The sequence below is a fragment of the Piliocolobus tephrosceles genome, chromosome 11 (assembly GCF_002776525.5).
Source record: "Piliocolobus tephrosceles isolate RC106 chromosome 11, ASM277652v3, whole genome shotgun sequence".
Lineage (NCBI taxonomy): Eukaryota > Metazoa > Chordata > Mammalia > Primates > Cercopithecidae > Piliocolobus > Piliocolobus tephrosceles.
This window is the reverse complement of record NC_045444.1, coordinates 71,986,330-72,000,700: the sequence shown is the minus strand read 5'-3', so window position 1 is coordinate 72,000,700 and position 14,371 is coordinate 71,986,330.

Sequence of the window (14,371 nt, the reverse complement as noted above, 5' to 3'; positions counted from 1 at the left end):
AAATAGATACATCTAAACGCTTCACCAATAGACTAGATCAAGTAGAATTAAGACTCTCATAACTTGAAGACAGACAATTATAAGATAAAAGAATTAAAAAAATGAATAAAGCCTTTGTGATATATGGGACACCATACAGCAACAAAATTTTTGCAGTATTGCAGTTCCAAAGAACAAAAGGAAAAGGAAAACGTTAGAAGACCTATTTAAGACGTAATAGGTGGAAACTTCCTAAGGTGAGCCGAATATTTAGACATCAAGATACAGAAGGCTCTGAGATCACCAAGCAGACATAATGCAAAAAGGTCTTCTTCATGCACATTATAGTCAAACTATCTAAAGTCTAAGACAAAGGGAGAATTTTAAAAACTGGAAGAGTATAATGTCTATAAAGAAACTTACATTAGACTAATGGAAAATTACTCAGCAGAAATCTTACAGGCCAGTAGAGAATGGAATAATATATTTGAAGTGCTGAAAGAAAATAAAAACCTGCCGACCCAGTGTAATATATGCATCAACATTAGCCTTCACAAATAAAGAAGAAATAAATTCTTTCCCAGACATGCAAAAGCTGAGAGAATTCATCAACACTAGGTCAGTCCTATGAGAAATACTCAAGAAACCCAGAAGTGAAAGGACGGCAATACAATCATGAAACCACACAAAGGTATAAAACTCGATGGTAAAGCATACACACAAACGAGAAAGAGAGAATTCAAATGGTACTACAGAGAAAACTACCAAAGCACAATGACAAACACTGGCAGAAAAAGAAAGGAACAAAGAATACACGAAACAACCAAAAAACAACTAACAATATGACAGGAACCAAACCTGTTGTAACAATAATATCAGTAATAACTTTGAATGTAAATGGATTAAATTATCCATTTAAAAGATAGAGACTGAATGAATTTAAAAAATCATGATTCAAGTATATTCTGCATACAAGAAATGCACTTTACCTGTAAAGATACTTATAGATTGAAAGTAAAGGGATGTAAAAAGATACTCCGCACAAGCAGAAACCACAAGTGAGCATAAGTAGAGGTGCTTATATCTGATAAAACATATTTAAGCCAAAAACAGTAAAAAAAAAAAAAAAAAAGACAAAGAAGGTTGTTATATAATGTTAAAGGAATTGATCTAGCAAGAGGTTATGAGAATTCTAAATATATATGATATATATGCACTCAACATGTAGCATGGAGATTCATAAAGCAAATATTATTAAACTTAGATTCCAATACAATAATGATGGGGGATTTCAACATGCCACACATAGCACTAGACAGATCACCTAGATACAAAATCAACATGGAAACATTGGATTTAAATTGGACTTTAGACCAAGTGAACCTAACAGAAATGTATAGAACATTATATTCAGCTGCTGCAGAATACACATTCTTCTTGTCAGCACATGGAACATTCTCAAGGATAAACCATATATTATGCCACAAAACGAGTCTCAATAAATTGTTAGAAATCAAAATCATATCAAGTGTTTTATGTTCTCAAACCACAATAAGATGAACTAGAAATAAATACCAAAAATAACTTACAAAACTTTACAAATACATAGAAATTAAACAATATGTTCCTGAATGACCATTGAGTCAATGGAGAAATTAAGATAAACATTTGAAAAAAAAAATGTCTTGACACAAATGAGATTAAACCACAACAGATCAAAATCTGGAGAATACAGCAAAAGCAGTACTAAAGTAGAAGTTTATAGTACTAAATACCTACAGCAAAAAAATAGAAATATTTCAAATAAACAATTTTATGATAAAAGAACTAGAAAAGTGAGAATACATAAAACCTAAAATTATCAAAAGAAAAGAAACTGTAAAGATCAGAACAGATCTAAATAAAATATAGACTAGAAAACAATACAAAGCATCAAGGAAATTAGAAGTTGTCTCTTTGAAAATATAAATAAAACTGATAAATTCCCTCCCAGACTAACAAAGAAAAGAAAAGAGAACACCCAAATAAGCAAAATCAGAACTTTAAAAAGACGTTGCAACTGATACCACAGAATTACAAAAAAATTATCAGAGACTAGATGCCAGGTATGAGGCTATGAATCAGAGGCTATATGCTAGATGAAAAACTATATGCTAACAAACTGAAAATCCAGAGGCAATAATTTCTGGAAATCTGTAACCTACCAATATTGAATCAAAAAGAAATAGGAAACATAAATATACCAATAATAAGTAACAAGACTGAATCTGTAATAAAATGTCTCCCAATAAAGAAAAGTCTAAGATCTGATGAATTCACTGCATAATCCTACAAAACATATAAGAAAGAACTATTACAAATCTTCTGCAAACTATTCCAATAAAATTGAAGAGAAGGAAATACTTCCTAACTCATTCTACAGGTCTAGCAAAACCTTAATAACAAAAGCAGATAAGCACGCAAAGACAACAAAAACTACAGGTGACTATCCTTGATACACATAGTTGCAAAAATTCTCAATGAAATACTAGCAATCTGAGTTTAGCAGTGCATCAAAAAGACTATACACCATGATAAAGTGGCACTTATCCCAGGAATGCAAGAATGGTTTACCACATACAAATCAATAAACACGATACATCACATAAATAAAATAAGGTCAAACACCATATGATTATCTCAACAGATGCAGAAAAAAGATAAAATTTAACATCTCTTCATGATAAATACTCTCCACAAACTAGTCGTAGTCAATATATTAAAGGCTGCATATGACAAACCAAACAGCATTATATACTGAATCGGGAGAAGTTGAAAGCTTTTCTTCTAAAAATTGGAACAAGACAAGGTGCCTATTTTCACCACTACTATTCAACATTGTACTGGAAGTCCTATCCAGAATAATCATGCAAGAAATAAAACAAAAGACAACCAAATTGGAAAGAAGAAAGTCAAATTGTGCCCTTTTGTAGATGACATGATTTGAAATTTAGAAAAGGATCCCACCAAAATCTCTTAGAGCTGATAAGCAAATTTGGTAAAGTTTCAGAATTTGAAATCAACATACGAAAATCAATAACATTTCTATGTATCAATAATGAATTAGCTGAAAAAGAGATTAAGAAGGAATTCAATTTACAATAGTTGCAGAAAAACACTTAGGAAATCATTTAACCAAGGGAGTAAAAGCTCACTACAAGAAAAACTACAAAACATTGATGAAAGAAATTGGAGAGGACACAAACAAATGAAACAAAATTTCATGCTCATAGATCATAAGAATTAATATCATTATAATAACCGTACTACCCAAAGCAATATATACATATATGTATAATTAAATCTCTACATAGTTTCAATGTTATTTTTCACAAAAATAGAAAAACTATAAAATTCATATGAAACCAAAAAAGAGTCAGAATATTCAAACTAATCGTAAGCAAAATGAACAAAGCTGGAGGCATCACACTACTTGACTTCAATATATATTACAAGGGTCTGGGCATGGTGGCCCATTCCTGTAATCCTAGCACTTTGAGAGGCCGAAGTGGCAGGATTGCTTAAGCCCAGGACCTCATGATCAAGCATATAGTAGGAACTCTTCTTGACAAAAAAATTTAAAATAATTAGCCATTTGTGGTGGCATGCACATTTAGTCCCAGCTACTTGAGAAGCTGAAGTGGATCACTTGAGCCTGGGAGCTCCAGGATACAGTGAGCTGAGACTGTGCCACTGCACTCTAGCCACTGTGACAGAGTGAGAGCCTGTCTCAAACACACACAAGCACACACACAAACAAGCCCGCATGCACATACACACACACACACACACACACACGCACACATGTATATATAACAAGGCTATAGTAACCAGAACAGCATGGTATTGGTATGAAAATAGAAACACAGACAGAGGGAACAGAATAGAGTATCCAAGAATGAATCCACATAGTTATAGCTAATTGTTTTTCAACAAGGCACCAAGAACATACACCGGGGAAAGCACATTCTCTCCAACAAGTGGTGCTGGGAACATTGGATATCCATATGCAGAAGAATAAAACTGATGGTCTGGGCAACGATTTTATGGCTAAGACCTCAAAAGCACAGACAACTAAAACAAAAATAAACAAACAGGTCTATATTAAACTAAAAGGCTTCTACATAGCAGATGAAACAATCAACAGAGTGAAGAGGCAACCTGTTGAAAAGGAGAAAATATCTGCAAACTATTGATCCCAACAAAAGACTAACATCCAGAATATACAAGGAACTCAAACAACTCAACAATATAGAAACAAACAATTTCATTAAAAAGCGGGCAAAAAAATGAATACATAATTTTTAAAGAGGATGACAAATATTTAACAGTATATGAAAAAATGATCAAAAAATGATCAATATCAAAGCATCAGAGAAATGCATAGAGTTGACCATAGTTAACAATACTATACTATATATTTCCAAATAACTGGAAGAAATGATTTAGAACCTTCTTGCCACAAAAAAAATGACAAATACCTGAAATAAGATATGTTAATCACTCTATTTTATTACAAATTGTATTCAGATTTTAAAAATTACATTGTACCTCATAAACATGTACAATTATTGTATGTCTCATTAAAATAAACTTTAAAATCCTGCCAATCTTATAAAATTTGCATAAAAGTCTATTTCAGATAATGATATATACAGATATCTGAAGTTGACAAAACACTAGCGTTCAAAGTAGATACAATCAAATGTTGAGATCTGCTTGTAGAAAGATCTCTCAATCTGGCGTCCAGAAAAAAAACTATACGATCCACTCAAGAGAGTTAGTTCATACTTTTATTGCACTCTCAAAAGCATTTGTGAGCCCAGAAATTATTAAAAACCACAGATTCAGTGCATTCTACCTTGGTGTTACAACCACAAATAGACAATGTAAGTTTCTGGATGTTAATCAGATTACATGAATACTGGAGTGGGTGCTGGAACAAATTAGAGAGTATTGAGAGGAGACTGGTTAACAACAAAGACTCTAAAATTGTGTAATACAATTGATAAGGAACACAAAGGAGAGATGGCACTCACAGACATTTGGCCTAGTGCACACGTTTTGGGAGACAAGCGGCAGTTTTCCAATTTATGTTGAAGTCTATTTCTGCCTTTCTCCCTAAAATGTGAATATAATATAAAATTTAGAGAAATCAGAAAAATGTTTTATTAGAATGAAAGGGAATTAGTATAGGTGTCTTACAGGAGTTAGACATTATCTACCTAGTAATATTAATGTCATCATGAGTGAAAAATATTTAAACGGATGATGAATTGACTTGTGCTTCAATTTGGCCTTTGGTTACAGTTATGGACAAAATTCACTCTCAAGCAGTGAAGGCGTAGATGCAGGCCACTGAGCTGCATGATTAGATCTTGATATATAAGACAGGAGGTTGTCTTTTTGAAGATGACTCTGGAAACATCGAGCAAATACACTGATTTTTTTAATGTTTTTATTTCCATAAGATTGTAAATGAATATATGCAGTTATCATGATGAAAGGAGGTGTTTTCTTTTTTAATTATTTGTATATTTCCACCCCCAAATTAGAATCATGCATCTTTTCTTTGACTAACAAGTTTTTCCTCTCTGCTTGCTCTAATTTTGGATTTATTTTCAGAGAACTGGAAATTCATTTTTGAAACATCAATTATTGTACATACTAGTTACATACTAGGACTAGCAAAAACATAGCTTGATTTTTTTCATATTTTATGGCATATGTTAAGAATTTAATACTATCTCAAATATTAGAACATATTTTAAAGTGAAATAGTCACAGATTTTTTTTCAAAGATATCCACCCATATATTTCTATACTATCTTTAATTACTGAGGTATAAGCAACATCCAGAAAATCAACACATTTTTAATTGTACATTTTATGAGCTCTGCCACTTTCCCATCATCTCAGAAATCCCTGTTGTTTTTTCTTTCCACCCAATATCCTTACTTCATCCAAAGCAGTCAGTATTCTGACTTTTAGCAGCTTAGCTGAGTTTTGCTGTTTATAGAAATACATGCAAATGCATTTATATCATATGTGTTCTAATTGGACTTAACACAATGTTTTTCAGATTCATCTAGGTTGTTACATGGATCAATGGTTTATTTATTTTTATTTCCAATAAATATTACATTATATGAGTATGCTTCAAATCTTTTTTCCTTTGTTATTGTTTGCTTGTTTTCTGAGATAGAGTCTCACTCTGTCACCCAGGCTGGAGGGCAGTGGCACCGTCTCGGCTCACTGCAACCTCCGCCCCTTCTGGGTTCAAGCGATCCTTCTGCCTCAGCCTCCCAAGTAGCTGTGACTACAGGTGCATGCCACCTCACTCGGCTAACTTTTGTATTTTTAGTAGAGTCAAGGTTTTGCCATGTTGTCCAGGCTGGTCTCAAACTCCTGACAAATGATCCGTCCACCTTGGCCACTCAAAGTGCTGGGATTACAGGTGTGAGCCACTGTCCCTGGCTGTATTTCAAATGTTTTATCTATTCATTTATTAATGGGCATTTGGGTTGTATTCAGAATCATAAAAATCAATTTTACTGAGGTATAATGTACATAAAAAGAGCAGATTTTAAGAATACAATTTGGTGAGTCTTGACAAATATATGCATATCTGGAACCACAATATAAATTAAGAAAAATTACTTCTGTAATCACTGGAAGCTTCTTCTGATACTTTGCCTTCAATGCCTTGGCCTCCAGTAACAACTGATCTGATTTTTATCACCATAGCTTAGATTTCCTTATCCTGGAACTACATATAATATTGAATCATAAAATATTTTCTCTCTTTTTCCAGCATTGTTAGCTTTGTTTTTTTAATTATCATATATACATATAAATTAATCATATATAAATGTATATATTTTGATTTTTCCATGTTGTTGCATGAATTAGTATTTTATACCATTTGCTACTGAGTAGTATTAAAATATAAGAATATGCCAAAAGTTTTGCATCCATTCACCTGTTGATGTGTACTTGTGTTGTTTCCAGTTTTTAACCATTATGAATAAAACTGCTATGAATATTATTTTACAAATCTTTTTGTGAGCATATACATCCATTGCTCTTGGGTAAATACATATTAGTGCTATTGTTCCTAGCACTAAATAATAGCACTATTTAGTGCATCATAGCATAAATCTATTTTAAACTATATAACAGTTTTCCAAAGTAGTTTTGTCAGTTTACATACTTGAAATATAGAGAATTATAGTGTTTCTACCTTCTTGGCAGCACTAGATACACTTTTATTTCCACCATTTTAGTGGATATAAAGTGGTAAAAACTGGTTTTTATTTTTACTTCCTTGATAAATAATAATAATTAGTCAATGCTTAAAAAGTTTGACACATATTCTTTTAATTGATTTGCTTGTATTTTATACTCAAAATAACTGTATAATGCAGTTACTGAAAGTAGTGATGATTAGACACATTAAAAAAAACCTCAGATGATTGTATTATCAGCTCCAACTCTTTCGACTTCCCACTTTATAAGTAAACTTCCAGCTTTTTCAAGGCAAAGCACTATACTTATTATAGTAATGCATTTCTTAATCATGTAACATGTCAAACTGTGTTGCTTTTTATACAGATCAACATCATGATCACTAACAAAGTTTTTGAGTGTTGTTCCTGTAACTCCATTTAGCCATAATTCCTATAAATTTGTAGTGGGATTTTGCATAGCCTGGCTATTTATATATGAACACATATGTCTCATTTTAGCAGAACTGGTTTTATCTTTTTATTATTGATGCATCTAAAAAATTTTTCTTTCTTTTTGCTTTCATCAATTTTACTATGGATAATTAGGTATTTTTGACATTTTTCTTCCAGTTTGGTGTTCCCAGTGCTCATAGAATATATAGATTGAAGCCTTTTATTAGAAGTTCTCATATATTTGTTTGAGTTCTTTGTAGATTCTGGAAATTAGCCCTTCGTCAGATGAGTAGATTGCAAAAATTTTCTCCCATTCTGTAGGTTGCCTGTTCACTCTGATGGTAGTTTCTTTTGCTGTGCAGAAGCTCTTTAGTTTAATGAGATCCCATTTGTCAATTTTGGCTTTTGCTGCCATTGCTTTTGGTGTTTTAGACATGAAGTCCTTGCCCATGCCTATGTCCTGAATGGTACTACCTAGATTTTCTTCTAGGGTTTTTATGGTATTAGGTCTAACATTTAAGTCTCTAATCCATCTTGAATTAATCTTCGTATAAGGAGTAAGGAAAGGATCCAGTTTCAGCTTTCTACTTATGGCTAGCCAATTTTCCCAGCACCATTTATTAAATAGGGAATCCTTTCCCCATTTCTTGTTTTTCTCAGGTTTGTCAAATATCAGATGGTTGTAGATGTGTGGCATTATTTCTGAAGGCTCCGTTCTGTTCCATTGGTCTATATCTCTGTTTTGGTACCAGTACCATGCTGTTTTGGTTACTGTAGCCTTGTAGTATAGTTTGAAGTCAGGTAGTGTGACGCCTCCGGCTTTGTCCTTTTGACTTAGGATTGTCTTGGCAATACGGGCTCTTTTTTGGTTCCATATGAACTTTAAAGCAGTTTTTTCCAATTCGGTGAAGAAACTCATTGGTAGCTTGATGGGGATGGCATTGAATCTATAAATAACCTTGGGCAATATAGCCATTTTCACAATATTGATTCTGCCTATCCATGAGCATGGTATGTTCTTCCATTTGTTTGTGTCCTCTTTGATTTCACTGAGCAGTGCTTTGTAGTTCTCCTTGAAGAGGTCCTTTACATCCCTTGTAAGTTGGATTCCTAGGTATTTTATTCTCTTTGAAGCAATTGTGAATGGAAGTTCATTCCTGATTTGGCTCTCTGCTTGTCTGTTACTGGTGTATAAGAATGCTTGTGATTTTTGCACATTAATTTTGTATCCTGAGACTTTGCTGAAGTTGCTTATCAGCTTAAGAAGATTTTGGGCTGAGACGATGGGATTTTCTAAATACACAATCATGTCATCTGCAAACAGGGACAATTTGACTTCCTCTTTTCCTAACTGAATACCCTTGATTTCTTTCTCTTGCCTGATTGCCCTAGCCAGAACTTCCAACACTATGTTGAATAGGAGTGGTGAGAGAGGGCATCCCTGTCTTGTGCCAGTTTTCAAAGGGAACTTTTCCAGTTTTTGCCCATTCAGTATGATATTAGCTGTGGGTTTGTCATAAATAGCTCTTATTATTTTGAGGTACGTTCCATCAATACCGAATTTGTTGAGCGTTTTTAGCATGAAGGGCTGTTGAATTTTGTCAAAAGCCTTTTCTGCATCTATTGAGATAATCATGTGGTTCTTGTCTTTGGTTCTGTTGATATGCTGGATTACGTTGATTGATTTGCGAATGTTGAACCAGCCTTGCATCCCAGGGATGAAGCCCACTTGATCATGGTGGATAAGCTTTTTGATGTGCTGCTGAATCCGGTTTGCCAGTATTTTATTGAGGATTTTTGCATCGATGTTCATCAAGGAGATTGGTCTAAAATTCTCTTTTTTTGTTGTGTCTCTGCCAGGCTTTGGTATCAGGATGATGTTGGCCTCATAAAATGAGTTAGGGAGGATTCCCTCTTTTTCTATTGATTGGAATAGTTTCAGAAGGAATGGTACCAGCTCCTCCTTGTACCTCTGGTAGAATTCAGCTGTGAATCCATCTGGTCCTGGGCTTTTTTTGGTGGGTAGGCTATTAATTGTTGCCTCAATTTCAGAGGCTGCTATTGGTCTATTCAAGGATTCAACTTCTTCCTGGTTTAGTCTTGGAAGAGTGTACGTGTCCAGGAAATTATCCATTTCTTCTAGATTTTCTAGTTGATTTGCGTAGAGGTGTTTATAGTATTCTCTGATGGTAGTTTGTATTTCTGTGGGGTCGGTGGTGATATCCCCTTTATCATTTTTTATTGCATCTATTTGATTCCTCTCTCTAGATGTACCATATGACCCAGCCATCCCACTACTGGGTATATACCCAAAGGATTATAAATTATGCTACTACAAAGACACATGCACACGTATGTTTATTGCGGCACTATTCACAATAGCAAAGACTTGGAATCAACCCAAATGTCCATCAGTGACAGACTGGATTAAGAAAATGTGGCACATATACACCATGGAATACTATGCAGCCATAAAAAACGATGAGTTTGCGTCCTTTGTAGGGACATGGATGCAGCTGGAAACCATCATTCTTAGCAAACTATCACAAGAAGAGAAAACCAAACACCGCATGTTCTCACTCATAGGTGGGAACTGAACAATGAGCTCACTTGGACTCGGGAAGGGGAACATCACACACTGGGGCCTATCATGGGGAGGGGGGAGGGAGGAGGGATTGCATTGGGGAGTTATACCTGATATAAATGATGAATTGATGGGTGCTGACGAGTTGATGGGTGCAGCACACCAACATGGCACATGTATACATATGTAACCTGCACGTTATGCACATGTACCCTAGAACTTAAAGTATAATAAAAAAAAAAAAGAAGTTCTCAGTGATAAACTCTTTTAATTATTTATTCTGACACATTCCTTCTCTCCCCCTTGTTACCATCTCAACTGTACTTTATATTACACTTTTCTACCATATGCTATGTATTCCTTTTTACTATATTTCTCTTTTTTTTCCTGAGAGTTTAGAAACTGAGTTTCGCCAGTATCTAACTTAACAGTTTACTTACTCTTATTGTCTACTTGTAAGTTCAATTTTCCTGTAACAGCTTTTTGCATAAGGGAAAAAGCAAGTAAGTCCCTCCCTCCCAGGAACTATGTGGAGACAACTAACCCTAAAAGGGTTAAATATCGTACTTTCTGTTTTTCACTTAGTATACTTATTAGAGACCTTTATGCTTGTTCACTAATTATCTGTCCCTGACAAATCTTCAAGCAGCACACCTTGCCAGCTCAAATGTCCATGGGGGTTGTGGTGGCTCCTATGGCTAGGATTCCAGAAGTCTGTGGGAAGAATGAGCCATTTCATTTTTATTTAACTCACCTCTTCCCCAGTAGCCCATCAGGGCCAGGAATTGGTACTCTGCAACCCCATTCAGGATTCCAATCTTCCCCCTTTAGCCTAGAGTCTGCATCCTCCCTCAGTCCCCCAATGCTGTCCACTTTTAATGCCTTCCTTCCAAAGATCTGCGTGGGGTGTTCCAGTCTTCTTGATGGTCTGGTCTCTCAGTGGGAGATGCTCTTCCTGACTGCACCTAGTTTGCCATCTTTACCATGGCTCAAACACTCTTGATTAATTTTCAGAAAATATCCTCTTTCAACTTCAGATTCTAGTCTATTACTTCAGGAAATGCTGGTTGAATTATATTACCAAATATTTGTTTTCTCCAGTTGTTCTTTTCCTTCGGAAACTCCAAATATGCCTATGTTGGCTATCTTTTCCCTGCTCGTCTATCAATTTCTTACCAGTAGCTTTTAATCTGTATTTTTGTTTCAGTTTACTAATTTAGTATTTCTATCCTTTCTCTTCCCTATATTGCTATTTACCAGGTCTATATATCCTGTGTTCTTTAAAAATTTATGTTTATTTTTGTGAATGTTTTATTTTTCTAAGAAACTAAATTTTGCCTATTTCTCACTCAACAGTTTACTTACTGCTATTATCTGCTTCTAAGTTCAATTTTCCTGTGCCTGCTTCTTTTTGCACAAGAGGAGAAGGCCAGTAAATCGCTCCCAGAAACTTTGTGGCGGCTACTATTTTCTTTAAATATGGTTCATCTAGACAGTCAAGCTTGATTTTCTGAACCCAATTATGTTCCAGGGAGCTTCCAATGCTCTCTAGTTCCTTCACTGACTGCTGTCACCAAAATTCCTGGCCCCTGCCTTGTAAGATCTCTCTCGTATGTATGTATGTATGTATGTATCTATGTATGTATGTATTGAGACAGGATATCGCTCTGTGATATGGGTGTTCCCATCCAAATCTTATGTTTAATTGTAATCCCCAGTGTTGGAGGTGGGGTCTGGTAGGAGGTGACTGGGTCACGGGTGTGGATCTTCTATGAATGGTATAGCGCCATCCCTTTGGTGCTGTTCCAGTGATAGAGTTCTCATGATATCTGGTTGTTTAAAAGTGCGTGGCACCTCCCCACTCCCTCCCTTCCCCCTGCTTCAGCCATGTGAAATGCTTACTCCCCCCTTTGCCCTCTGCCATGATTGAAAGCTTCCTTAGGTCTCGCCAGTCATGTTTCCTGTACAGCTTGTGGAACTATGAGCCAATTAAACCTCATTTCTTTATAAATTACCCAGTCTCAGGTATGTCTTTATAGCAATGCGAGAACAGACTAATACAATCTGTCACCCAGGCTGGACTACAATGGTGCAATGACTGCTCACTGCAGCCTTAACTTCCCAGGGCTCAAGTGGTCCTCCCACCTCAGGCTCCTGAGTAGCTGAGACTACAGGTGCAGGCCAGCACACATGATTAATTTTGCATTTTTTGTAGAGATGTGGTTTTGCCATGTTGTCTAGGCTGGTCTTGAACTCTGGGCTCAAGCAATCCTCCAGCTGCAGGCTGTCAAAAAGTGTAGGGATTATAGGCATGAGTCACCACAGCTGGCCCCTCTCTTTTAGAAGACATTTATTCCTCATACTTCATGTGATCTGTCGCCTTCGTGTTACTGAGCTATTTTTATACTTTCTTTCTACACCTTCATATGTGCTTACGTGCTGTGCAAATGCCACACATGGCTCAAACCCGTGTTTCCTTTTGATTTCAGACGTCTACTGTTCAGTGCCTCATTGTCTTTCCCTATTCTATTCTGTCACTGTCACTGCTACTTCTTAATATTTCTAAAGTTCTCTATTGTAGCTGCCAGCAAAGAGAATTTTAGGATTTCCTTTCAGCATTTACTAGGCACAAGTGTGTTTTTTCCTGAGAAAGAAGTGTTTTTTTTGTGTGTGAATGTGTGAACGTTGTTAACTGTTGTTTTATGTGCACACATCAATATATTGAATAGGAAATCAAACATCTAACCTGCTATGTTGCTCATACCACTGACAACTTTTTAAATTTTGTCTATATCACAAATTGTTGGGGAAAGCTGGGGAAAATGCCGTGAATCATCTGAAAGTTTTGATTAGGTTATACTTTATAAGATACTTTCTCTCTTCATCTGTTGGGTCCTTTCCCCTGGGTGCCATATTGCCATATTTGCCCCTAGGTATTTGGTGCCCCATTTTCATGTGTGTAAGTAGGAGTTTTCATTGCTCTCATAGTTTTTTTGAGTAGAAATTTATTTATCTAGGCTCAACGGACTTGAGTTAGTGGCTACGGAGCTGCTTTCTGCTCAACCTTTTTTCTCCTGTCCATCACATTTCCATCCACATTTCTAGTTTATACAACTAGGTATCAAAAAACTAAGAAGCGTATATCCCACTTTATTCTTCCTTCCTAGCTATAATGCAGTATAAAAAGAGAAATATATGAGAATCACTTAACTTTCTTCTACAACAAGCCTGAACATCTAGAACTTATATTTTCAAAACGATTTTGTTGTTTGAATGGATTAGGGACATGCCAATTTCTCTTAGACAATTCTGCACTGTACATGAGATCTGTAATGTATTTATATGTCGAGTTTTGTTATTTTCCAATGGTTGGTATCAAAATATTTTCTATGTGACACTTATTCACATATTAACTCTCTCTGTCTTCCTAATTGATTTCAGTGAGAAGCATGGGGTAAAAACATGACTACCTAGCTATTTTAATCTTCTAATCCATTTAATCTATACTCAATGCACATGCACTAATTATGGATTATGAAAAATTACTACATAAAAGATTCTTGTTATATTTTCAGAATCATAATTTTAAAAGAGTAATAGTCTAAATATGTATGTTGGTTAAAATGTTGTAGTACTTAATACAAAAACAAAAGAAAGTATGTGAAACTGCTTTATTTCATATATAGTTTTTACTTGTTAGTACATTTCTTGAAAGCCTCGTAAATTTACTTATTATCTAATGATGGGTTATAAGCATTCACCATTTTGTAGGGGAAATGAAAAGATGAAAAGGACTGGATAACAGAAAAAGAAGGAAGAAAATAAAAAGGATAGAAAAGAAAAGCTACAAAAAGCAGATATGATAGGCAACAGAGAAACCGAACTGGGGACTGTCAAAAGTTTATCACAGCATACATCATGTTCTCCCTCTCTGTGCCAGTCATGCAGATATTTTATTCTTTTGAATGTGTCGTATTTTTCAGAGGGCCCTTGTCTACGTTGTGTTCTCTGCCCAAAGCATTTTTATCATTCTTTTAATCTTACTCTTCAAAACTCAACTCAATATCACATCCTCAAGGAAAATTTT